Genomic DNA, 26,450 nt, shown 5'->3' with positions numbered 1-26,450 from the left:
TTTACTAGTTTCAAAAAGGAGATTCTTTGTGGTTTACATATTTGGTGGGGCATTTGATATAAGAATATCCCCTGAGTTAAGCCCTGTTCCTTGACATCATAGTTTTCCTACATACCACAGCTAGATTAATCTTCCTAAGGCATTATTTTTATTGTGTCAGAAATGAACCTTGGTTTCTGCTGTCCGTGGTGTAGTTTCTTCTGCAATCTGGCTGGCACTAACTTTCAAGCCTCGTTACTCCTTTACTTGAACTTGAGTACTAAGGTTCAGACAAACTTGGTTGCTAATTACTCTTCCAACATATTGTGTAATCTTTCATTTGTGAGTTTTTGGTTGTCCTTCACTTTGGAACCCCCTGTCATCTGCCTCTATGTCAATCTGGTTTATGCATCATGGTTTAAATTAAAAGCCCTTTCCTCCAAGAGCCCTGTTTTGGTCACATCAGATCTGATATTTTTCTTTTCTAAACTCCTAGGGTATTCCACTTGTGCCACTATTGGTTCACTTTTTACTTATTGTCCTTTATTAAGCTATTTGAGAGCCGACCTTCATTAATTCAATGTGCATTTATTAATCACCCTGTCTGTGTCAATGGCTGTCCTAGGAAGAAGAAATATTATAAGTGACCTATACTCATGAAGCTCCAGGATATCTCTCCTATTAAATTGTGAACTCACCAGGGCCATAGACAACATCCATTTTGCTTCTGTATTTCCAAAGGACAGTGCTTTGGACATGGAAAGCAATTAATAAGCTGTTAAGTAAATCAGTGGCTTTTAACCCTATAAGACTCAATGCTGTCTTCCAGCCAATATTTTGCAATGTCCCTTTTGCTATACTGTAAGAGAAGTAACAAATGGTATACTCTTTTTATATATAAAATTTTGAAAATATTAATAAAATATCTACACATAAATTTATTGCCTTCAAAAAGGACAAATAAAAGAAAAACATTTTATCACAAAATAACATGCATTTCATTATGTAAGTGCTTAGACATGACTACTTAGAAAATATAGTGAAGTAGTCAGATTCTTGCCCCAACTTCACAATGAATAAGTTTGGGTTTTTCAACAAGAAAGTAAGAAATCATTCCCTACATGAAAAGCAGGAAAATGAAATAGTAGAGCTATGAGTGACACTAAATAAAAAGCAGTGTTTGAATAGGTTATACTAACCCAGATTCATTTGTGTATAATAAAGGAAGGAGAGAAGTAACTTTAATTGAAGTTGGGATAACCTGCCAAGAAAAATTGCAGACCAACAAAGTGGAGAAAATGAGGAATTAGACCGTCCGACAAATGAGCTGTATCTTACTTGTAAGTGGAGGGTCAACATAATTCATATGGAATGACCTAGGGCAAAGTAATGACAGAGTAGCACAGAAAACATATCTTCTATTTTAAAACCCTGCCACGTGTTGGGGAATACTTTCAGTTTCTGGTATTTATTAAGACTTTGAAGACCAAATATTTTGGCAGGTGGTAGGGAGCAGAGAGTGGATTAGGAAAAAAAAAAAGTAATACGTATAGGAGGCTGTAGAAAACTGTTTTACAATATACTTCTGGGGGCAGTATTAGCAAAAAATTAAAATCCATAGGCAACTCACTTCTGCTTCTGGTTACAACTGAGGACATATTTCCTGTGGTAAACAATGCATATCTGTACAAACTAGATGAAACAAATGTTTTCAGGTGTTCGACAATAGCCAGCACAAGACTGTGATGCCTGAGAGAAGAAAGACCAGTAAGATGTGGTTTACAATTTGGAGGCATGTCCTGGAACTATGGCACAGAAAGCCGGAAGCTAAATGAAGCACAGCCATCTTGCTGAGCTGAGGAGACAGAGATCAAAGCCTAGAGATATCAGAGAACCAGAGAGAAAGGAGAGATGAAGAGAAAGTTCCAGAAATCTACATCAAATGTCCCTTTGAATCCAGCATGTAACTCCATGAGACTAGAGAAAAACAACTATGGGGGAAAGAACAAGTACCCAAGAACTAGAAACTGAGCAAGGGTGTCCCATCTTTTGGCTTGAGCAGGGGTGTCCAATCTTTTGGCTTCCCTGGGCCACATTGGGAGAAGAAGAATTGTCTTGGGCCACACATAAAATACACTAACACTAATGAAACCGATGAGTTAAAAAAGAAATTGCAAAACAATCTTATAAATGTTTTCAAAAATTTTATGGATTTGCATTGGGCCGCATTTAAAGCCGTTCTGGGCTGCAGGTGGCCCGTGGGCAGCAGGTTGGACAAACTTGTACTCAAGCATGCACAGGGCTGAGAAGTGGGTAGGGTTTGAGTTTAGTCTAGTCACAGTGGAAACATCTCATTAAACTCTTAGAACATTCAGCAGAGACCCTAGCAAAGCCATGTCTTAGGAGTAGTCCCCACATAGTTACTCAAGGCTTGACCTAATAAAGCTTGATAACAAGACTCAAAAGAATCAAGCTAATCCTCAAATAATTTAATTGATACTGGAACAAAAATTCAATGATCTCTAAAGAAAGACAACAAAATTTTAAAAATCAGCGATCTAATCAAATCAATCAAAATGTGCTTGACACACAAACAGAAAAAGATGACCCATAATCTGGAGAAAAAAATAATAGAAACAGACTCCGAAATTGTAGAAATGTTGGAATTAACAAGTATTTAAATAAAAATATACATGTAAAATAGAGATTTAAAAAATGAGAGTTGAAAAAAACATTATCTGAAAGAAAAAAAATTCACTGGATGGGCTTAATAGCAGAAGAGATACTGGGGGGAAAAAGGTCAATGAACATTAATACATAACAATAGGAATTTTCCACACTGAAGCATGGAAAGAAAAAGATGGAAAGAAAAAGCAGATTCTCACTTAGCTTTGTGATCACGTAAGAGGTCTAACAAGTGTGTAAATTGGGGTCCTAGGAAAAGAGAAGAATTCAAAAAATTTGAAAAAGTAATGCTCAAAAGATTTCCTGATGATGAAAACTATAAACACATAGGTCCAAGAAACCTAACATACCCCAAGTAGGACTAACACAAATCCCCATGACATGAGTTTAACTATGTAACAAAAGTGCACATGTACAACTGAACAGAGAATTTTTTTTTAAAAAGAGAGGCACATTATAATAAAATTCCTGAAAATAAGTGAGAGAAAACAATCTCAAAAGGAGCCAGAGGGAAAAAGACACATTATGTGCGAGGAACAGAGATAACAATTAGCACTGACTTTATCAGAAACAAGACAAGCCAGAAGACAAGGAAGGAAAGAAAAACAAACCTCTGTTAATTAAGAATCCTCAATCAGCACAAACATCCTTGAAAATGGAGATGATAAAAGACATTTTCACACAATCGAAAGTTGAGGGAATTGTTCACTAAGTATTACAAGAAATGTTCATGAATATTCTTTAGTCTGAAGGTGAAGGTTACCACTGAGAGACTTGATCAACATGGTAGGACATTGGAATTGGTAAATGTGAGGCAAATATTAAAGACTTCTCGTTTTTCAATTTCTCCAAATGTTTGTAACTATATAAAGCAAACAAGGTAGTGTGGCATTTGTAACATATGTAGAAGTGAAAAATAAATGGCAATAATATCACAAAGAACAAGGGGAAAATGAAAAAATCCTGCTGTAAGCTTCTTGTGTTACTTGTAAGGTGAGTATAATATTATTTGAAGGCAGACTGTGGTAAGTTGAGATGCACATTTAAATCACATATAATGTTTTAAATGAAAACATAAACTATCTCTGATTCTAACTTTCTAAGATAACAACTGGCTCAATAAATACTACATTTAGCAAAGAATGGGCAACCCAAACAAAATAAATATGCGTTTTTTTGGCAGCACAAATTTCCTATCATTAAGCTATGATACATATACACTGTACATATACAGAATAGAAATAATATGAAAGACTTTAAAAAAAACCTTAAAACAAAAAGTATATTTGTTTCATGCGACTCCATCAATTTGATATTTGTTTTGGAATTTGTTCACACTGTTTATATTTGTTATATGTTTTTAGACTTCTTTACAGTGACCATTGCAATATATTTATAACTGTAGTTTGTAGTAATTTGTAGTAACTGTGATGTAGCACTGAAACTCATTCTCCCTAAATAGTAAGTTCAAAATACTCTAATAAGTAATTCAACTTCTTTCTTTAAATAAGTGGGTTTGCAGGAGAAACATGAATGAATACACATAACAGATAATGCCTTATGGAAAAATAGATAAAAAATAGATGAAGATTATGGAAAAGTCTAAAATTTTAACACTAACAATGAGACACTTGAAAAAGATTCAAGGGAAAGTGACAAAGATCGAACAGAGGCCAAATTTAAAAAATGCAAATGAAGGAGTCCCTGAAGAACGAAATAAAAGCCTAGAAACAGGACAAATCCTAACAGTATAATTTGAGGAATTTTTCCAAAATAGCAACAACAATAATAGAAACTGCATATTGAAAGAATATGTCACATATCTGAGAATATTAAGCCAGACAATCAATACTAGGATGTATTCTAGGGAAATTTTTAGACATAATAAAGGTGTGATACAAAAGTGACTTTTAACTGTAAAGAGGAGAAGCCAACTGTTATGAACAGGCAAGAACTTCGGATATCTCCATCCCATGACCCCTTGAAGGAAAATATTAAAGAATGAGCATGACATAACCAAAATTACTAGTGATAATCATGACAAGTACTGGTGGTGAGCATTAAATATATAGTTATAGAATTAGAACCAAATGAGCGTTAAAAAGAAGGGATTATAATACATAATAGCTATACGCCCTGGCAATGTAGATATCAGTCCTTTAAACAGATTAATAGAAAGATTGAATCAATGTTAAATGATGTTAAAACTATTTTCATTAAACATATTGTTCATTAAACATTATATCAAAATTGAAAAAAAATCAAACAAACAAGAAAAGGAGTGGGGTAACTTTGTAATTAGAATGATTAAATTCTTGGGCCCCTGTCCTTTCTTCCTCCCTCAGGGAACTCTGTAAATGTTGGCTGACATTCTCTTTTTCCATTTCAAATGAATAGATCATGCATTAATCACTAATTCATTCAGATAGTTACATTTCATTTTTTGGTAGCATCCATATGAGAGTAATGTATTTCCAAATAGTATTACACTTAACTTCATTCGGCAGCTGGAAAGAAGAATAATGAAAATGTTCAGTGACAAAGATTATTTTAAAGAAATCTAAGTTTCTTGATAATTCCCGTAAATATTTCTTTCACATTGATGTGATTGATTTCATTTCCTTGCATCTCAAAATTACCTCATTTAACTTTACAACTATCTCTAAAAAATAAATACAACATTTTCCAGCATTTTAATTTTGGTATTGTATTTGTCACTAATTTATCAATGATGAAATGAAATAATTCTACAACAGTGTCAAATAGTAAGCATAAAATTGATAAGCAGTTCCCTCTGGAGAACTATCTTATAAGAAAAGCTTACTTATTATGTTGGATAAAATTTTTACTATTTTTGTCAATTCTTAGGTTTCTAAATAATAATTCATAGATGTCTTAATTTTATTAATTTAAGACTAAACAATATATTGATTTCTGAAATGTTTCACTAAGATTCTTACCTACTAGTCATTGATGAAAAATAGAAGGAATTGCTAAAACATGGTGGTATTTTAATTTGTTTACAAAGCCTTAATGGCAAATCACAGCTGGTCCCATTTTCTATGATACAATCAATGACTGGAAAGGAAATTATTTTTCTGTTTAATATTTTTAAAGAATTCTAACTACTGACATACTTTTTTTGTACTTGATCAGTACTTTTGAAAATATTAGTTTATCTACAACTCTTTTTTTTCTTGCAGATCCTTTGTATATGAGCAGTAAGTCTTCATTATCATACAAGATGCTTTCATATACTTGACATAAAAATTTACTTGTTGCACTTCATTACATGGCTAATTTTTCAACACTGCCATCAACTCTTCTTGATACAGTAACACTGCTCAAAAGAAAGGTTAAAAAAATTATTTGCATTTTTTTCCATGATCATTTTACAAAATTCTTGCATAGCTAGTAAAGTTAGCTTTTCTCCAATATTATGTAGCTTACCACACTTTAGCAATCATTTGTATTACTAAGATTCGTCGTTTTTCTGATTAAAAGACTATTTGTGAGTATTCCAGGGACAAGATCCCTTGGAAATGTGACATACTTTTGACAACTTTATTACGATGTTTCTTTGTAAAATGTTTCTTTAATCTTCATGACTTTGTTACTTCATTAGAAAAAACACACTGGGAGAGAAGGCATTTCCATAACTTCTCTTTTATGGGCAAATCTGTATAATCCAATTTCAAATTGTCAGCTGAATCTTGTTGCCATTATCTTTTATGTTTGATATTTTGAAACAAGATTTAACGATATATATGTATACATATGTTCAATCATCATGAATGGAACAACTACTAGTATAAACGATAACAAGTATCTCGTATTAGAAACAAAAATCCTGTGACCTGAGTTTCTCTTCGTGGCATAATTTTCCAAAATGTTAAGCAGATCTTTGTAAGGTAACAATGTACAGTCTTCTCTTCATTCATATAGTAGCTGCATTTTTGGAAAATTAATATATATACAAACTATTAAATAGATTACTTAATTTAATTATAAAGAAATTAGGGGGCCTGGAGCGGTGGCTCAAGCCTGTAATCCCAGCACTTTGGGGGGCCGAGATGGGTGGATCACAAGGTCAGGAGATCGAGACCATCCTGGCTAACCCGGTGAAACCCCGTCTCTACTAAAAAATACAAAAAACTAGCCGGGCGAGGTGGCGGGCGCCTGTAATCCCAGCTACTCGGAGGCTGAGGCAGGAGAATGGCGTAAACCCGGGAGGCGGAGCTTGCAGTGAGCTGAGATCTGGCCACTGCACTCCAGCCTGGGCGACAGAGGGAGACTCCGTCTCAAAAAAAAAAAAAAAAAAAAAAAAAAAAAAAAAAAAAAAAAAAATAGGGTCAAGCTTCAGGTAATTGTACCAGTTAAAATTAAATATATTTTTTTCTAATCTGAAGGTGTGGAACAATTTTTTGTAGTTTGGTTCTTCCCTGAACATCGTAAGGCATCTAGCATCCCTGGTCTCTTCTCACTAAATGCTAGAAACCTTCCAAACTTTGTCTCAGCTGAAAAATTATGACCGATTTCTGAAAGGTTTCCTGGAGATTTTCCATCGAATGATGATGGGTAAAAGAATAATTATGAATTGAATGTGGGCGATCCTTTAGGGTTACATGCTTAGGGTTGCACATTCCAAGCCCTGCCTATAAATGCCGGATGGAGGGAATGAGTGGGAGATGTGATCCAGGCTGTGCTCAGTCCTGCCTGGAAGAAGGGGGTAGGCACCAGCTTTTTCTTCTGTAAAAAAGTATCTTCCTCTTGCCAAGAAGTCATCCAGAGGGGCCACTGTTTTCTTATTTTTATGAAGGCACTGCAAAATCAAATTATGTACAAAATGGCCAAGCAGGTGCATCCACATCTAATTAAATATATATGGATAAGAAGTAAGCAAAAAACCTTCCAACTTTTAAAATGGAAAAACTATTTGTCTACAATATTTTCTTTATTTCAACAGCATTGTAATTGTGGATAAATGCGTATTATAGCTTCCCACTGATCATTTGAGAGACATGGAGGGCAGAGGGTGGATGAAATTACACGCAGCCATCTTTTACATGAACTCAGAGCTTCAACTTTTGCTCATTTGTACCATATATCATAGCTGGCTTTCTAGTGAAAACTTAATGCATCATTGACTAACTGTTAATAGTTTTGTTACAGGTTGGGGGCATGCATAGAGATGAATCCTATCTAAATATGCGAATAGGTCATATTTTCTAATCATTCTTTACTGAAAACACTAGACATGTTTATTTTGTTTTACCATGACATTTATGCTGATCTTAGTCTCTTCTATATAATCCTAATTTGCAGCCAGGGTTGAGGGCCTCCTGGCTGGAGTGGTGGCACTGAAGCTGTAGCCTGGAATAGAGAATGGTGTGTATCTGTTGTTTCTTCTAAATAGCACAGTATAGTGACCTCAGAAAACTGGAAAGAACATGGGTCCAACTCAGGAGTAGCAGCATCACAATAGAAGGACACTTGACTGAGTAGATCTAGGTGATAAAAAATATTTCTAAAGATTGTTTTCTGAGTCACTATTGCCACTGAAAAATAATGGTAACAAGCCCCAGGAAAAGTTTTATTTGGCCAGAGTCCTCATCCAAGCCCAGTTCTGACACTTCTAGACATTCTTGGTAACTTGGCAATGAAATATCTTCTATTATGGAAAGGCAGTGTTCTTGAATACATACTAATTCCTCTTTATGATGTCTGGGGCCAGTTACCACATGTAGTTGCTGCAGCCTATACTGGGCTCCACTTCCTACTGGCTTAGTTCCTCTGCCCCAGCCCTTCCTCTTGCCTGACTCCCACCTGTGGACTGGTAGGTACCTCCTCAAAGAACCTGCTCAATGCCTCTGCTCCAGACCTCTTTGGACACCATGTCTCTGAGTCACACATGTATGTCTCTTAGCCAGAAAATGCACTAGGGCTGAGGGTGGGGGAAAGGGGGTGTAGTTGCAAGTTGCAGTTAGAGAAGGCAAGGGAATGCCCCTTATCCTAGAGTTTCCTTGCTTTCTGGAGGATTGAGTCAGAAATTCTGGGTCTGTTTCATGTTACTAATAGGGGAGATGTATCATGAAGGACTTGCGTGTGCAGGTTCTAGGACCAAGCAGATCTGAATTTGAATCTTAGCTCTTCCACCACCTGTGTGAATGACCCTCCTTAAATTCCAACTACTTCACTCAATGGGGATAATACTAGCTACAATGTGAGTGACTCCCATGCACCCCTTTTTGAAGGTGTCTTAACCCAAATGTGTAGATACTAATCCAAATGTCCCAGATGTAGTTCAGATGTTGACTTCCTGAACCCTCATGGAGTCTCTTCCAGACAACCTGAAGCCAGTACCTCAGATACCCCTAAGGCAAATGAGAGCAGAACTGGACTCCAGGCTACTTGTTGTGTTAGGGTAAATACTGTGTTAGTTAGAGGAAACAGGCTACTTGATGTGCAAACAGAACAAATAAAAATATTGAAGAAGAAATGTTCTGTGATTTAAAATTGTCAGAAAATATCTTAATAACTCGAATTCAGGCAATTCTGGTTTTCATTTAGAGAACAGGAAAAAAAAAGATGATGATAAGCATGACTATAGAACAGAGATTATAAGTAGAATTAACATATATTTGGTTGTTTTTCCCTAGTGGATTTGAATGTAATAATGCTTTATTTTTTGGGTGGGTGGGGCTGGGCATGAGGAGGAGGATAATATTCTCTTTGAAAATGCCCCTTTTAGAAGCATGTCTCTATTTCTTTGTTTGAGAGTGCATGCACAAATGCAAAGACCTAATCAACACATTTATTTTTAGTCTCCTTCTTAGAATAAGGCAGGTTATTTTGCTAATTTTTTGGCACCCTGGCATCACCTGATGCTAATCACCAGACACAGGACACCTCGCAGCTTTCGGCAGCAAGTTAAAGTGATTGAAGGGAGAATTGGCTTGGATTCTCTCCTTCTCCCGGCCCCCAGGCTTTTGTGTGGTTTGGGGCTGCTTTTATGAGACAGAGAGATTTTCTTTCAGGAAAATAGGGTGAACTGAAAAGTCCTTTGTATCTTCCATAACCTGGGGAGAGGGGTTTCAAATCTCCTTAGTCTGGAAGGCAAGGGTGGCTGAAAAAGCTAACAAAGAAAACCATTTTAAGCTTGATGAGCTGAGAGAAGGGAGACTATTTGAAGTTCTGGAAAAGTCCCAGAAGGTGGCTTTTCTACCTTTTAATATAAATGTGTGACTAGACTCTAAGAGCCAACTTGATCTATGTGCTCTTGGTGGGCACAGGCCTTGAAGGCTGCTACTGTTAGCAGCGAAGTGTCATGTGCACCCTCTCTTGAGACCGAGCCAATGATGGGGCCTTATGCTGGACTGGTTTATGCATGTGCTAGAACAACCTTTAGAATCACCTAATTAAACATATTATAATGTCAGCTCATGGTGCAAACACTTTCTCTTAGAAAAATATAATACTTATTCTGGAATGGGAAAAGATTTTTTTTTTTTTGCATTTAATATCAGCAATTTACTAAGCTTTAAATTTTTGTATTAAAATTCTACTTTTGTATTTTCCCAAGGTTCTTGATTAATTTTCAAAGCGTGGAAAGAAATCTTGGGCTTCCCACCTCCTACCACCGGCTTCCCACTTCTTCCTCCACTCTAGTGAAATCATGCAATCCCAGCACTTGGAGGGGAGCTCTCTTTGAACTGCTGCTGCTGAGACCCTGGGGGTGGAGTTGATTATTTTTGCACGGGGGCATTAAAATGCCAGACATCAATTTCTTGTCTCCTGGTGAAGATATCTATACGTTGAAGAGGTGTGCTTCAACGCTTTTCAAAGAATTTTTGCAAGTGCAAATTATGGGAACCCGAGAGAATTAGCTATATTTCTTTAAATAAATCCCCTCAAGGTCCATCTGAAGATGGTTGTGGAGATGGTTGTGGTTCTCTAAGAAGCAGTAAATTCTGCCTGGGGGAAATGTTGCACCAATACCCCTCCCAACCCTCATTCTCCAGCAAGTAGCCAGCGGTGTGGGGTGGGGCTGCTGCAGTGATGGCACATATTAGGTAATACCCCCCGTTAGACTGCAGATGTGTGAACTAGTTTAAAACTTTTATTAGGGTTTTTATTAGACTCCACTGCAGTCTTAGCCTCTTTACAGTTGCCAACTTAGCCAGTTGCTCACAAGTTATAACAAATTAGGAATACCTAATGCCTAAGCTATTCTTACACTTTGGGGGCAAAATCCCAAACAAATCATAGTCTTCCTTGTGAATCTAGTCTCCATTTAAGAAATTGCACTTACAGGCAGAATGGCGCTTGAGCCAGGGTTTTGTTATGGCTTTGTAATAACAGTGTGGTTCAATTCTTCTAAGCACATAAATCCCGGATCCTTTATCATTTTCTGCCTGGCCACGGAATGCCCTCTCTTAAGTCTTTGATGGCCTTCCAAAATCTTTTTTTTTTTTCCTCTTCTTTTTATTGCACGTATTCCTTAAGTGACCTTAATTCTTCTGTGAGTGCCAGATTGGCGTCTCTGAAAGCTGACATTGGCTTGCAATGCCCAAAAGAGGTACTTATAAAGTAGAAGATCCCCATCCTTCCTCTGCATGGGGGAAGAGCTCAGGAAGAGGAGGACACCTCTCTTACCTAAAGAGGCAAAGCAGCCTGGTCCTTGGCTTCAAAGATTTTTATTATGTGCCAGTGAAACAAGCTTACCGTACTGTCTAGCTCCTTCATCTGAGAAAGACATTAATCTCCTTCTATTTAGACTGACGCACATAGGAGTGAATAAGTACAACGTAGTTTTTTTCCCCCTTGGAGTTAATAGACATGCATTGAAAAGTGTCCATTCACCAGTCCTCAAACTTTTTTCCCAAAAGGTCTCAATCTAGGCACAAAAGTGAGATTATTGGGCACTAATAGCTTCAATAAAACATAATCTTTTGGACATACTAAATAAGAGGATAGCATAATGTTTAAAATCTGAAAAAAAAATTTGTTGAATCATTAAAATGTTATATTTGAATTTATTAAAAATATCTTCAATTGAATACACAAGGTTGATGTATGAAGATTACCTGCATTGTCCATAATCCAATATTCAAAGAGATGAACTCAATTTAGTATATCTCTTCATTTTATCTATTTTTGACAGTTTCTGTTTTACTTCTTGCTGCAATGTTACTTCCTGTGGTAATGGTTACAAATCAGGGAGTAGGTTAAAAGTTTCTAGAAAAATTATGGAGGTGTTAAATCATGTACACCTAATCTCTTTCTTTTATAGACAAAATTGAGGCTCAGAGAAAAGAAAAATAGTTTACCGGAAAAACCTGGGTACAAATTCTCTATTACATCCTACATGTTTGGCCTTGGGCAAGTTGTTCAGCCTCTTTGTTGCTCCAGCTGTGAAAAAGAAGCATTATTAGCTATAAGGTAAAGCTATGATGCTGATTAAATAAATGATATACAAATTATCTGGCACAGAATAGGTGTTCAGCAAACCACTAGTTGCCTTCCTTTTTCCTAAAGTCTCCGTGGAGTTGTTACATATAACAACATGGAGTTGTTAAATATTTGGGAGCAGAACACAAGAGTTGGCCCTCAATCTTGTGTTCTTCCCATTTCACCATGCTGCTTCCTGCTGAGATTTATAGGGAAAGTACCTTGTCGAACAGCTAGCTGCTGCCTCTCACTTGGGAGTGTGTTGGGGAGATGGTGTGAGTGAAAGGTAGATGTGTTACAAATCCTGACTACCAACATGGCTGAAACTGCAACCACCAACTACAGGAGGGTCACTCACTGTAATAGAAATGGGCTGTTGGTGGCAGAACTGTGTTTTCAGTATCTACAGCTGACAGTCCCCCTGAGGTTATAGAACTGTGCTGCACACAAGCTCACAGCTGTGAGCATGACACTGATGATAAAGCAATAATCCTCTATATCTAATGTGCTTCCAGGTTGAGTGGCTGCCTGCCTTACCTAAATAGGTTTTGTATAGACTTACATTTGAATGTATTTATTATACTCATAGAAACTGGTGGTGGCTTGAGTAAACTCATTTTCCTGGAGAGATAGCCTGAAATCATTCACTCATCATTCATTTCTTCCTCAGAAATATCCTGAGCCCTATCGTATGCTTAGGTTTTAGCAGTGCACAAAGAAAGATACAAAAAAGGAGTGTACACAACCCTTCAAGTATTTTACAAGTCTGGGGTTTGCTAACAGACCTGGAAACTTAAACAGCAAACCACGGCAACAATTTATTCATTCATTCATTTAATATATATTTATTTAGAAAGAATGCTGACCACCGACAAGTCTTTGGGCTAGGTGAAATGTAGCATAGAAAGATGAATATGATTTCTCTCCTTCGTTCTTTCTTTCTTTCTTTTTCTTTCTTTCTTTCTTTCTTTCTTTCTTTCTTTCTTTCTTTCTTTCTTTCTTTCTTTCTTTCTTTCTTCTCTCTCTCTCTCTCTCTCTCTCTCTCTCTCTCTTTCTTTCTTTCTTTCTTTCTTTCTTTCTTTCTTTCTTTCTTTCTTTCTTTCTTTCTTTCTTTCTTTCTTTCTTTCTTTCTTTCTTTTTATTTCTTCTTTCTCCTTTTTCTTTGAGGCAGAGTTTTGCTCTTGTTGCCCAGGCTGGAGTGCAATGGCACGATCTTGGCTCACTGCAACCTCTGCCTCCCAGGTTCAAGCAATTCTCCTGCCTCAGCCTCCAAAGTAGCTGGGATTACAGGCATGCACCACTGTGCCTGGATAATTTTGTATTTTTAGTAGAGACAGGGTTTCTCCATGTTGGTCAGGCTGGTCTCGAACTCCTGACCTCAGGTGATCCACCTCGCTTGGACTCCCAAAGTGCTGGGATTACGGGCATGAGCCATCGTGCCCAGCCCAATATGATTTGTTTCTAAGCAGCATACAGTTAGATGAAGAAAGGACATTAGAGCGTTGAAGACAAATTTAATACCTAGTATATATGTATAGCATATAAGTATGAATAAGATGTACTAGGTAAATGATGCAAATTATGATAGTCAAATAAATGCAAATAAGTTTGCATTTGGCAAAGCCTCTGTGATCCAATCAGTAACTCTTGATCCCTAAGGTCATTGAGTCTTGCCCATCCTGCCTCCACAGTCACTTCTTCCTTCGTTCCCTTTTCCTTTCTTGTTTCCACTATATTTGGCCCTTCTTGTCTTGGTGCAATGAGTGACAGACATTTTCTCAGAAGGAATGATGCTTGGAGGATGAGTGAGAATTAACCAGGTAGAAAGGGGAGGGCATTTTAGGGAATGTAAAAGCATGTGCAAGGGTCTGGAGAAAGGGAGGGATCATGGTGTGTATGAGGGACTGAAAGAAAGCAGGACAGTTAGAACAAGGGGCAACATGGGGCGAAATTAGTAGGGGTTGGGTGGGGTGGGGACACAGGGTGTTTTCAGTGAGGCCATGCAGAACTTGTGGGTCATCGGAGATACTTTTGTTTGTATTTGAAGAAGCTCTTAAGAGCATGTCAAATCATCACAGACCATCATGGTTCCAAACTAGAAGGAATCTTGAGTTTCTCTAGTCTAACCTTGACTTTATATATGTCACTGTGTCTCTATTGAGTAAACTTCTGGCCTATGCTGAAGAAAACAACTTAATTGCTAGGGAACTTGGGAATCCTGTGACTACTCATTCAACGTTTTTGTTGCTATTTCTCCTCTCTTATTTCTTTTTTTTTTTTTCTTTTTTTTTTCTTTTTTCTTTTTCTTTTTTTTTTTTTAATTTATTTATTATTATTATACTTTAAGTTGTAGGGTACATGTGCATAACGTGCAGGTTTGTTACATATGTATACTTGTGCCATGTTGCTGTGCTGCACCCATCAACTCATCATTTACATCAGGTATAACTCCCAATGCAATCCCTCCCCCCTCCCCCCTCCCCATGATAGGCCCCTGTGTGTGATGTTCCCCTTCCTGAGTCCAAGTGATCTTATTGTTCAGTTCCCACCTATGAGTGAGAACATGCAGTGTTTGGTTTTCTGTTCTTGTGATAGTTTGCTAAGAATGATGGTTTCCAGCTGCATCCATGTCCCTACAAAGGACGCAAACTCATCCTTTTTGATGGCTGCATAGTATTCCATGGTGTATATGTGCCACATTTTCTTAATCCAATCTGTCACTGATGGACATTTGGGTTGATTCCAAGTCTTTGCTATTGTGAATAGTGCTGCAATAAACATATGTGTGCATGTGTCTTTATAGCAGCATAATTTATAATCCTTTGGGTATATACCCAGTAATGGGATGGCTGGGTCATATGGTACATCTAGTTCTACATCCTTGAGGAATCGCCATACTGTTTTCCATAATGGTTGAACTAGTTTACAATCCCACCAACAGTGTAAAAGTGTTCCTATTTCTCCACATCCTCTCCAGCACCTGTTGTTTCCTGACTTTTGAATGATTGCCATTCTAACTGGTGTGAGATGGTATCTCATTGTGGTTTTGATTTGCATTTCTCTGATGGCCAGTGATGATGAGCATTTTTTCATGTGTCTGTTGGCTGTATGAATGTCTTCTTTCATCTCCTCTCTTATTTCTAAATTAACCATTTGAAAGTGAACAATTCAGTGGTGTTTAGTCCATTCACAGCACTGTGCCACCACCACTGCTATCCAGTTCCAAAATATTTCCATCATTCTTAAACCCTTTACCCTTTAAGCAGGTTCTCCCCTTTTCTCCTCTTCCCAGCTCCTGGCAAAAACCAATCTGCATTCTGTCTCTATAGATTTATCCATTCTGGATCTTTTATGTAAATGGAATCATAGAGCATATGGCCTTTTGTACTTGGTTTCTTTCACTTAGTAGTTTATCTGTGTTGTAGCATGTGTTAGTGCTCCATTCCTTTTTACTGCTGAATAATATTCCATACTCATTCCACTTGGGAATAACTCTAATAAAAACTCATTTGCCTTTCTCCTGCCTCAGCCTCCCAAGCAGCTGGGACCACAGGCACCCACCACCACACCCGGTTAAATTTTTGTATTTTTAGTAGAGACGGGGTTTCACTGTGTTAGCCAGGATGGTCTCGATCTCCTGACCTCCTGATCTGCCCACCTCGGCCTCCCAAAGTGCTGGGATTACAGGCATGAGCCACTGCGCCCAGCTGGCCTTGGTTTTTTTTACACCTTCAGAGGAAGGTAAAGGAGTGACAGTGAGGTAATCACCATATAAGAAGAAATTTATATGTTTGTTGAGTCCCTGTTGGTTATTGTAGCAAGGAATAAGGTAGTTTTTAACTTACAATGACTTATGTTTATACAGTTCCACCATGTGGGACAATTTTTGACAGTAATTTTCTGTTTAATATGTGGTATCTTTTGAGTTCCCAAACTTATAATCAGCGCCTTTTACTCATTTCCATTAAATATTCTTTGAATGTACATCCTTCCTGAAGTATTTTTTAAAATATAAAAGTAAATTGTTGTGGAAAGTAAATCCCTTATGTTTACTGCTTTGGCAAGGCAGTGACTACAGCTTTTCTACCTCCAATAAATCTCTCTGTAAAGTCAGCAGTTACCAAAGGCTACTATGTAAAGTGCCTTCTGGAAGAAAGTGACAAACTACTTAAATATTGCATACAAGGAAGAAGAACGTGTTTACTTGTTTAGTTCTGGTTTTCATTTTCTCAGATTGTTGACTCATGGGATTTCTTTTTTGGGGGATGTGGTTTTTTCGAATCCACTCACTTTATTCTCTACTATTCAATTATTTGATTTTGTTAGACTTTAAGAAGCTTGTGCAAGTAGCCACTTTTTAAGGTTCTTCAAAGAAAACTAACATTTGGCTGTTAGAGACCTCTGTGTGGACTGAGGTGGATGGAGCATGAAGCTCTGATTGGAGGTCCATGACAATGCATGGGAGAAGGCAAGGGGAGGTGACCACATGGAACAGGTCATCCAGACTTAGCCTCTGCCAGTGTGAAGTTCTTACTCGTGTGGATGATTGATTGGCCTATTAGAATCACTGAATCTGTTTGCCTAAATTTTCCAGTAAGTGAACCCAACCCACAATGCCTAGTCGGTTTCTATCCATGGGCCTTCTATCTGCACAATGTCTTTCTGTCTGTCCAAATACTAAAGGTCAGAGAATCCCTTTGGAACTTTGAAGAGTTTGAATCCCATCAGCCACTCCCAGGTGGAGCTGCACAACTTTAGAGGCCCTGTTTGTGGTCCGCTGTATAGTTTCACACTGAACATCAGACTTGTTTCAGTTTTGATCAATGGTTTTCTATAAACAGAGTCTGCTTTTGTCCAGCTCTTGCAATGGGACTCTTCAAGAATATAGAATAGGTTGTTGCCTTAGAATTTTTCTGTTATTTAAAGTTTCAGTTGAAGCCCCAAAGCTGAGAGCAGTGAGTTCTAAATATGCACACTCTTAACATAAACTTCCAAGATTTACCATGAGATCGCAAAGCTAGTCCTGAGACCCATATCCTATTAGTTAATTCCAGAATATACAATAGAAGGCAGAAGACAGAGATTTATTAGAGGAGGCTATATTTGGAGGTAATTCACAGAGAAAGAGAATGTTAATGTTGCTCCCTCCACCGAATAAGTCAGAAAGGTCCCAAGAGCAACAGGTGGAGTCATGGGTCAGATACTATTGTGGTACAGGAGTGAAGCATGGTGAGAGATCACTCCAGATCACCTGAGGTGGGTTCTGTTAGGCTTGGGGATATTTGATAATTGAGAAAGTTATACCTGCCTTTGCCTGGAAAATTCTGAAGACAGAAGGCTAGCTAAAGTTGCCTGTGATGATAGGAAAGGAGGGCAGACACAGGCCAATGTAACCAGGACAGACATGATACTTTAATCTGCACTGTTAACATTTTCCATATCACTTTATTGGGTCTAGACCAGGGTTCCTCAACCTTAGCACTACTGCCATTTGGAGCTGAATAATTCTTTGTTATGGGAAGTTGTTGATATGGTTTGGCTGTGTTCCCACCCAAATCTCACCTTGAACTGTAATAATCATTATGTGTCAAGGGCAGGGCCAGATGGAGATATTGAATCATAGGGGCAGTTTCCCCCGTACTGTGCTCGTGATAGGGAATAAGTCTCATGAGATTTGATAGTTTTATAAATGGGAGTTCCCCTGCACACGCTGCCTTGCCTGCAGCCATGTAAGATGTGGCTTTGCTTCTCATTCACCTTCTGCCATGATTGTGAGGTCTACCAGCCATGTGAAACAGTGAATCAATTAAACCTCTTTCCTTTATAAATAATCCAGTTTTAAGTATGTCTTTATTAGCAACGTGAGAACAGACTAATACAGTTATCCTGTGAATTATAGGGTATTTAGCAGCATCCATGGTCTCTACCCACTAGATACTAGTAGTAATCCCCAGTTGGAAGAACCAAAACTTTATCCAGACATTGCCAAATGTTAGGCATTTGAGGGGCGAACTTCACCTTGGTTGAGAACCAGTGGTGTAGACAATCAGCAGAACAAATGAGGTCCTGATTTGTGGTGTTTGCCAGTTTTTGTGTTATTAATGCCTCCACCTTAGCCAATGTCCAGCTATCAATGTGATGCAACTAAAGGCAAAGGGAAAGGGAGCTGGACATATTGTTTCCATTACACCCATACAATAGGTAAAAATAACTTCAAGAGCATAGATGGTAGTAAAATGATAATAATTAGGAAGTGTTGAGTTTTGAAAAATATATTTTTGTTTTTGATAAAATTTATTTATTTGAAAGTTTATATACTTTAATTTTTAATGATGCCTGTGTTTAACAACTGGTTTACAAAATTTCTGAGAATTTAACAGTCTGCTCTCATGTGCCAATGTGACTTGCCTGCAGCACACCACATTTATAGCCAAATTAGGAATATAGAGAGGTAAGAAGATTTCTTCTCCTTACAGCTTACGATATAATGTCAAACTGACCCCAATTTGTGAACTGAATAATTATACATGGCATCTATATTCCAAGCATCAGCCATTCCCCAAGGGAGGCTTTCCTCTGGAATATTTCGGAAATTGAGGGGTTGTCTTAGTTCTTTCCCACATTCACCCATTGGACAGTTGACTCTCAGCATTCTACATTCTTCACAGCCATTTCCAGTGTCATGGTGAGCCACTGGTTGTTTGTTGTTGTTTCACTCCTGGAAGTCTGGATCTCTTGCCTTTGATGATGTGCCTGCATCCTGAGCAGTAGAGAGATCAGCAAAGGCCACAATTTCATGTCTAAGCCACAGATGTTAGTTTCGCTCCTCTCCCCTGGTATATGCTTTTACTTTCTATCTCTTAAGAAATCATATCCTCTGAAATTTTCTTAATATTAATTTCTTCAGCCCCTTCCCAAGGGAGAAAAGCTCAATTCTGTATTTGCTCTTATCTTAGATGCCTTTTCCCTCTCCATCAACCCCCCTAGTGCAATACAGATAATCCGAAGAAGAATGTGTACAAACTCTGAGACAGTCATTTTAGAATAACACCAGCAATGGGTGGTATGGGTATACTTCACATCTATGGCTAGCTAGCTAGCTAGATATCAGATGAATATATATGAACCCATATACGTGAAGTATATATATTTATGTACATATCTTGTATATTATACACACACACACACACACACACATGCCCTCTTTGCATAGGCATAGAATACCAATATTCTATAGATGTAGCTACTGTTATAGTGAACAGTAGTTATTTCTGTGAATGTGGTCTGGGGTTGTGGTGGAGGAAGACTCATTTTTTTTTTTGGTTTAACATTTTTACAAGTTTGTATCTAGTTAGCTAAAACAGGTGCCTACCAGCCTTAATTTCTCCAGTCTTCTTTGAGACCAAGCCCAGAAAGTCCTTCAGCCTCCATGATGACGGGTCTAAGTGAATGAGAGTGTTTGCTGTTGATGTGCACTTTTCTCTTTGGTCCTCTTTCTCTAGCGTGATTTTACTGGTTCAGTCATCACACTCCCCAGTCTGCTCTCATGATCTTCCTGCTTCTCTTTATTCTCTGAGAACATTTTGGTAATTGTCCCAGAGAAGCCCTGGTGAGGATTATCGTGATAAAAGTGACATGCTAATGTCATGCTTATATGGATTTCCTTCAGCAAATGAGCCCCAGCTCCCTTGTGAAACTTTAAGAACATGGTACTCAGAGGGGTAAGGCTCATGAAGTGGAGAGATGAGAAGACTTTCGGGGCAGATCTTGTGGAGGCTCTCATTCTCCTCGTGACATTGCTGTGGGAGAAGAAGGAGGCACTCCATGTTGGCTTCAATAAAGAAGGTTACTAAAATTTAATTTTATCTTCTCTTGGGTTAGGTGTATAAGGGTATGTATATGTCAATGTTTAAAAATATAAAGCTTATTTAGAGTTTGTTTAAACACATAAAAAATGATTAAAGAAAATTGAGCTCATTTGCAGCAGAAAAATACAAAGTTGTCAGTGAGAGAGACTGGTTATTCCATCTAGATTTTCCTAGCTTTAAATATAATGAAAGAAAAACAGACCAACTAATACTACGTTTATTTGAATAGGTGAGCTCAGTGATCAGATGTCAGCTCTCAAAAGTTATCATTCAGCCTAGAAACCCAATTTAATTATTTGCAATTTATTCTCCTACTATGTTTTGGAAAAAGATGACTGTATCAGTTTTACTTATAGCCCCCTTTGAAAATGTAAGTTTTCCTTCTGTTGGTGATTCAAGAGTCCCTTTCTGCTATCATTAATGTCTTTTTTGAGATTTTTAAAGAAAATTTTATTTCAATAGCTTTTGAGTACGAGTAGTTTTTTGTTAGGTGGATGAATTGAGTTTTTTTTTTTAAATATAGATAAGCAAAATGTCAGACTTGATTAAAAATAATTAGAAATTACAAGAGTTTAAAAAATATTTTTTTCAATCTTAATTTAAACCCAACTTTGAAGACCAAGTTGTGGTTTTGGAGAAAACCTAAATCCTTTGAGAGAAACAAACCTATAAAGTATTTTAATGTGAATAATATAAAGTAAAACAGAAAAAAATGGATCTCTAAAATAATATTAGTTTCTATGCTAGTTTTTCTTTAACATCAACCTCTTTTTTGACTGTTTTATTGAAAACTCTACAGACAGTAGCTTATTTTTCCACCGACCTAAGCACCTGAGATTTTTGGCTGATGGCTATAAGACCAGTAAAACTGCCTATAAAATGTAACTTTATAATATAACTTAAACAATGTTTATAGAATGTATTCCAACATTTACCTTTTTCCAAAAGCAAACAACTCAGTGTGTATTCATTATATTACAATGCAAAACAACATTCATGTTTTTGAACAATCATAACACTTGCTCTGTAGTTATACTGTTTACAGTATTTCTGTAGTACCAATGGATAAGTCTGAAAGGAGGGAACGCTGATCTCACTTAGCGTAAAATTTTTCTGAGCCTAACATGAAGGAAATAGAGTAATATTTTATTTGAACATGTTTTTATTAGCTTGATTTTCAAGTGCTATGGTAAAATCATGTTCCTGACTCCATACAGCCCAAGATAGTATAGTCAGCCAGCGCACCTGGTATCATCTCACAACCATGTTCCACTTCAGGGTGTTTGCCCATAGTAGTATTACTTTCTATCCATGGGGTTTGCTCTTTAACCTCTCTTAATTCTTTCCTCAATATCACCTTCTCAGATGCCCATGATCATTCTATAAAAAATCCTACTCCTGTCATCCAGCACCTGTCATCTCTGTTAACCTAAGTATTGTTCTCTGAAGTATTGTGTAATACAATTGTTTATTATGTTCTGTATTTTGTCTCTCTCATCACAGAATATTCATTGTAAAATTCATGATAGAGAGGATTTTGTCTTTTATTTATTTATTTTTTCTTTTTCTTCATTGCTGTATCCCCACTGCCCATACAGTGCTGGTTACGTAGTAGGAGCTAACTAAATATTGTTGTGTAAACGAATAAACAAATGAATGAATGGATGTAGGTTACCTTCTCCACACATTTGATGTATTCAGTAGTTAATTTCCCAGAGGTTTTTAAAAAGAAATTTTAGCATTGCATAAAAATAATAGACCTATTGTACCCAACATTGAAACTGAGGGCAGTGAACACTGTGATAATTTTAGAGAAAAATCCCAAAGAAATGGAGCCAGTGACAGAACAAGCAAATTTGCTGAAGATCATAGAATTCTTAACCAGAAAAAAAAAATGTAGTGTTACTCTGCCAAGTATGAGAGAACTAGAGTTGTAAGCATTTGACTCATCTAGCAAAAGGAAATTGATGTAGATATTTAAAAAAAAAATGACTTGATAGAGATGTGACTGTTGCTTATCTATCAATATTGATCAGTAGGTTGTCTCAACTCTTGGCATTTCCATGTCAGGCACTGAAATGTGTTTTGGGCACTGATCTCTTTCCCATGCAATGGAAACCAGGTGGAAAGAGCAACAGCCTCCCACAGTGAATTTGTAATTAGTCAGAGACTTGGAGGAGAAAACAGTATGTGGGCCAACAAAAGGAGGGAAATAGAGACCATGCTTGCCCTTCTCTTTTCTTCCTCTGCATCTCTTCTGTCCTCCACCAACCTCTACTCCTTGTATGGCTCCTCTTCTTATTTGAGTATAAAAGGGGGAAAAATACTATCTTTGTAGTTTAAGAGGGAGTGTGGTTTTTTTCCTTTACTGAAGACATCTAGTTATTGAGGAAGAAAAGCTGAAATAGGTATTAGGGAAAAAATATTACTAACGGCAAGAAGAAATAAGCAGTGGAAAAGATGGCTAAAGGAAGCAGGAGTGAGGAGTTGACTTTTGGAGATAATCACATCCAACCTGCTAACCCTGAACCACTGGGTTACCTAAGTTGATCTCCTCATATTAGAGTCTCAAATGAATATCTGGAATATATTCATGAAGGGGAAAAATCATTGCAAATTATCACTGGTATGTGCCAAAATGTTACACATGTTGCAAAACCATATTGCAATTCCCTCCAACAATTTCTACACAAGAATAAAGCTGCATCATTATAAGTGATGCTTGGTATGTCCAATGAATATTTTGTTTACATTTGATCAAATATCAGTAACCAAAGACATAATAAAACACATGTAAAAGAGAAATATGTACTACTTTTTACTGGAAGATAGGACATGAAACATGCGTCTTTTTCTGAACTATATTCATTCTTTTTTTGTCAGGTTTTGGCTGTCCACATACTTACACATCTTCTCCCTTCCTTCCTTGCAGCATCTTTAACTCCACCATCTCCTGCAGAAAAAGACATTAATACTAAAACAATGAGTCTAGTTCAATTCTAAGGATTTAATTCTTAGAATCTGAGATTCTAATGCATCTAATTTACCGTAAGTTTAAAATGTATTGTTGGTTTCTCTAATAATGAAAGAACTGGGGGCTGCCATACACCATGAGAGAGCACAGTACAAGTCTTCCCACTACATGTAGCTCTCCCTCTCTCTCTCATAAATTGCCCAATTTGTATAAGATCTGTATGTACATATCTTACCTCTTGTACATTTATAAAACTGGTTTTTGTTATTCTCTTTTATAAAGTAGAAAATCAATTTAGAGACACGAATTTTCCTAGAGTCACACAGTTCATGCCTGACACAGATGGAATTCAAACTCAAATCTGTCTGACTTCAAAGTCAACGTTCATTCAGAAAAGAGAGCTTCTGTGTGACATGGATCTCAGACAAGCAAGAGTGTGTTAGTCTTGGTGGGTAATGGCAAGGGAAAAAAACTTCCTATTGTGTGTTTCTAGAACTTCAAATTTCACCCCTTTCACTGATATTGTGAACCCTGCCAAATGCCACCAGCTCACATGCCATTTCTTCCTTTTTTAAGTTTTCACATTTCTATTCTGTTTCTTTTATTCTGCTTTGTGTAAAAATTACTTACTTGCTTTGATGGCTTTTCCCTCACGACGTGGTGTGTACATTGAGGGCAAAGATTGTTATCTTACTCATTTCTCATTCAGTGCAAAGCCTGGTTCTGTGCACATAAGTGCATAATAAACACAATAAAACAGGAGCTCTGCAGGAGAGGGAGGACCCAGCACTGGAGCACCCCTTAGGTCCTGTGACATATGTATTAGAATTAAAGATAGAAGAAACCATTTTCTTGGCATTGCAAATTTAGTCTGCTCCAGCCAAACATAGAAAGCTGTCATGTGAATATTTTTGAACCTCAAAAACAATTTTGGTTTAAGTCTGGGTGGGGGAGGAGGAGAATGGTGGCTCTTATTTCTCCCACACCAGTCCACCCATCTCATATTAGAACATGTAATTGCAACAGTGCTGACTGTCATAAAATTTGTGAACAGAGTGTCCTCTGAACACTGTTTGCTATAGACATTGCCTCTTTAAGAAGCTTACTTGTAGCTTATAATTAAATTAAAGAATCAGCAGCTGCTGAAAAAAAGTATAGCCTAGAGGCCATGTTTATGAGTTTCTCAGGCAAGAGGTAGTCATGTCAGAACTACTATTGTTATGAGTCTGAATGTTTCCAATGAAATCTTTGCACGAATCATTTGCTTAGTACTAGTCATCCAGTCATGCCTCTTGATTTCAGCCCACTATTTCCTCTTGGAACTGGCAAAAACAACTCTACAAAGGAAAACATTTTATAAGAAAAATCATAGCCTTCTGCTTTTTAAACCATAGATGACCTGGACTCTATGACCAATTCACAGGGGTGCTGCCTCTGGTTCCAATGGCCAGGGAAGAAAGACTACAACAAACATCAAGCCCCTGAAAGCAGAAACCCTGGCTTCTCTTTTCTTTGTTTCCTTAATAAAGGATTTTAATACATTGTAGGTAGGATATCAACTGCCCTGGTTTATACAGGACTGCCCTAGTTTTAGCACTGACAGTCTCATGTCATGGGAAACCCCTCATTCTTGGTCAGACTGGGACAGTTGGTCATCCCTGCATTAGGGGCCTTATCCATGCTGTTAACTAAGAGTCAAACATTCTGGGATCAGTTTATGATTTAGAAGGTTTTGAACCATAATACCCAAATCACACATCAGTGGTCAAGTCCCAGGAAATTATATATAAAGAAGTCATAGAATCTCCAAAAAGTCCTTAAATATGTTTTACTCCAGAACTTCCAACCTGGTGTTCCCAGTGGTAGATGTGAACACATTGTGCTACTAATCCAGGTGTGCTGAGGTATTGATCCCCCAGTCCTGTTTTGGCTGGGTAGAATCTGGGTACCTCCAGCCCTCAATCACTTTCCCCTAGCCATGAGCTATCTTATTTATCTCTTTAGACCAGTGAGCGCTATTAAATAATATCATTTTCCATATGTGGCATAATAAGAAAAAAGTTGGAAAGTAGTGCTCAGATCTAACCCACTAATTTTATAGGCAAAACCTAACTTCATTTCTATTAAATACAGGCTGTATGAAGCTGAGGTAAAACTGTGTTCAATGTATCTTGTGTTCAACTGTCTTCAAGGTGATTTAGATCACTGCCTGGGAAAGCTGATGAATTACAGCGTGAGTGGTAAGTGACAAAACTCAGCAAGCCAAATTTGCATTGAAGGCACATGGCTGGCTAAATGAGGAGAAAAAATGACATTTATCTGAATAATATTGACAGAAATTTCCATGTTGCTTCACTTATCTATGTTTTTAGTAAACACATACCATTTAAATCTCAATTACCGTTGAGTATGAGTTAACCTGATGTTTCATTTCTACTCTTGACTTTGACTTTGGACATATGTAAAGTTATAATTTCAAAAATCAAGATATCCAGAAAGTAAACACAGCTAAGTAAGAATTATAGACTTAAAATCCAAGTTTTCAAGATAAACAAGCATTTACACCTCCTCTTAATTATTCCATAAAGATTTGCTCAAGTTCAAAATGGAGAAAAGATACAGAGTGAAAAGCAATATGCAAATAAAAGTCTACAGGCTCGAAGGTATTAGAGTTCTAAATTCCCATTCCCCTTGCTAGTGTTCATAGGCAGTGAGTCGAGAAGGGATATATTCTGTGTATAAAGCTGGGCCTTTGCAAATCCAAACTTTACATTGTGCCAAATTTGAAGCCTGCCCAACCTCTGGCTCTTCGATTGCTTAATACATTAGTGGACTTGTTCCAGTTCCCAGTGGTCGGAGTTCCACATCACACAGTCCCTGTCCCATCTGGTGCTAATTGGCACCCTTGTTGGTAGTTTCCAAAAGCAGAACAGGAAAAATAAAAGGGACTATCTTTCTATCCTTAGAAGTTAGAAGCTTAGTACAAGCAGTCCTCAATTTAAAATGAGCTGTGTACTAAAATATTGTATGTAAATCAGCTGTTTAGAACCCAGAACAAATTTTTCCAAAGTCATGTTTGATGGTTACTTCTCCAGGTCAGCCCAGTTCACAAAAGCCTGTTGGACCCATAATGTACCCAATAAATAGTTTCCATCTTAATAGCATAGAACCATCATCTGTGAACCAAGAAGTAGGAAGAGGTGGTGAAAGCCTCACTACCTTTGGTAGTAGAAGGCCAGGCTGGCTTCTCACTAGTTGAGTGATTTTAGAAAATTCTCAGAACTCCTTTTAGCTCTGAGTTTCTTTAACTGAATGGAGAAAGGCAGATTACAAAAGTTGCTTTTTGTCTTCACTGGGTTATTGTTGCAGGAATCAGATAAGAAAAATGCCTATGAAATATCTTACAAATGACTTTCACCTTCTACTGAAAGAACAGAATCACAGATTCGCCCTCTGTTTCCTTCCTAAACCTTGTCAGTAAGAGGATCAGGGAC

The 26,450-nt window shown here is 37.4% G+C and overlaps 1 long non-coding RNA gene across 1 annotated transcript in view; it reads left to right on the top strand.

Annotated features, from left to right (window-relative positions):
- Positions 1 to 26,450, top strand: part of LOC123574674 (uncharacterized) — a 119,973-nt gene that overhangs the window by 68,003 nt on the left and 25,520 nt on the right. The window contains exon 2 of the long non-coding RNA XR_006699819.2: positions 19,784 to 19,959. This is a non-coding gene — a long non-coding RNA (uncharacterized lncRNA). The remainder of the gene's footprint in view (positions 1 to 19,783; positions 19,960 to 26,450) is intronic.

The sequence above is a fragment of the Macaca fascicularis genome, chromosome 1 (genome assembly GCF_037993035.2).
Source record: "Macaca fascicularis isolate 582-1 chromosome 1, T2T-MFA8v1.1".
Taxonomy (NCBI): domain Eukaryota; kingdom Metazoa; phylum Chordata; class Mammalia; order Primates; family Cercopithecidae; genus Macaca; species Macaca fascicularis.
The sequence above is the reverse complement of the archived record's forward strand: the minus strand, read 5'-3'. Positions and strand labels throughout refer to the sequence as shown.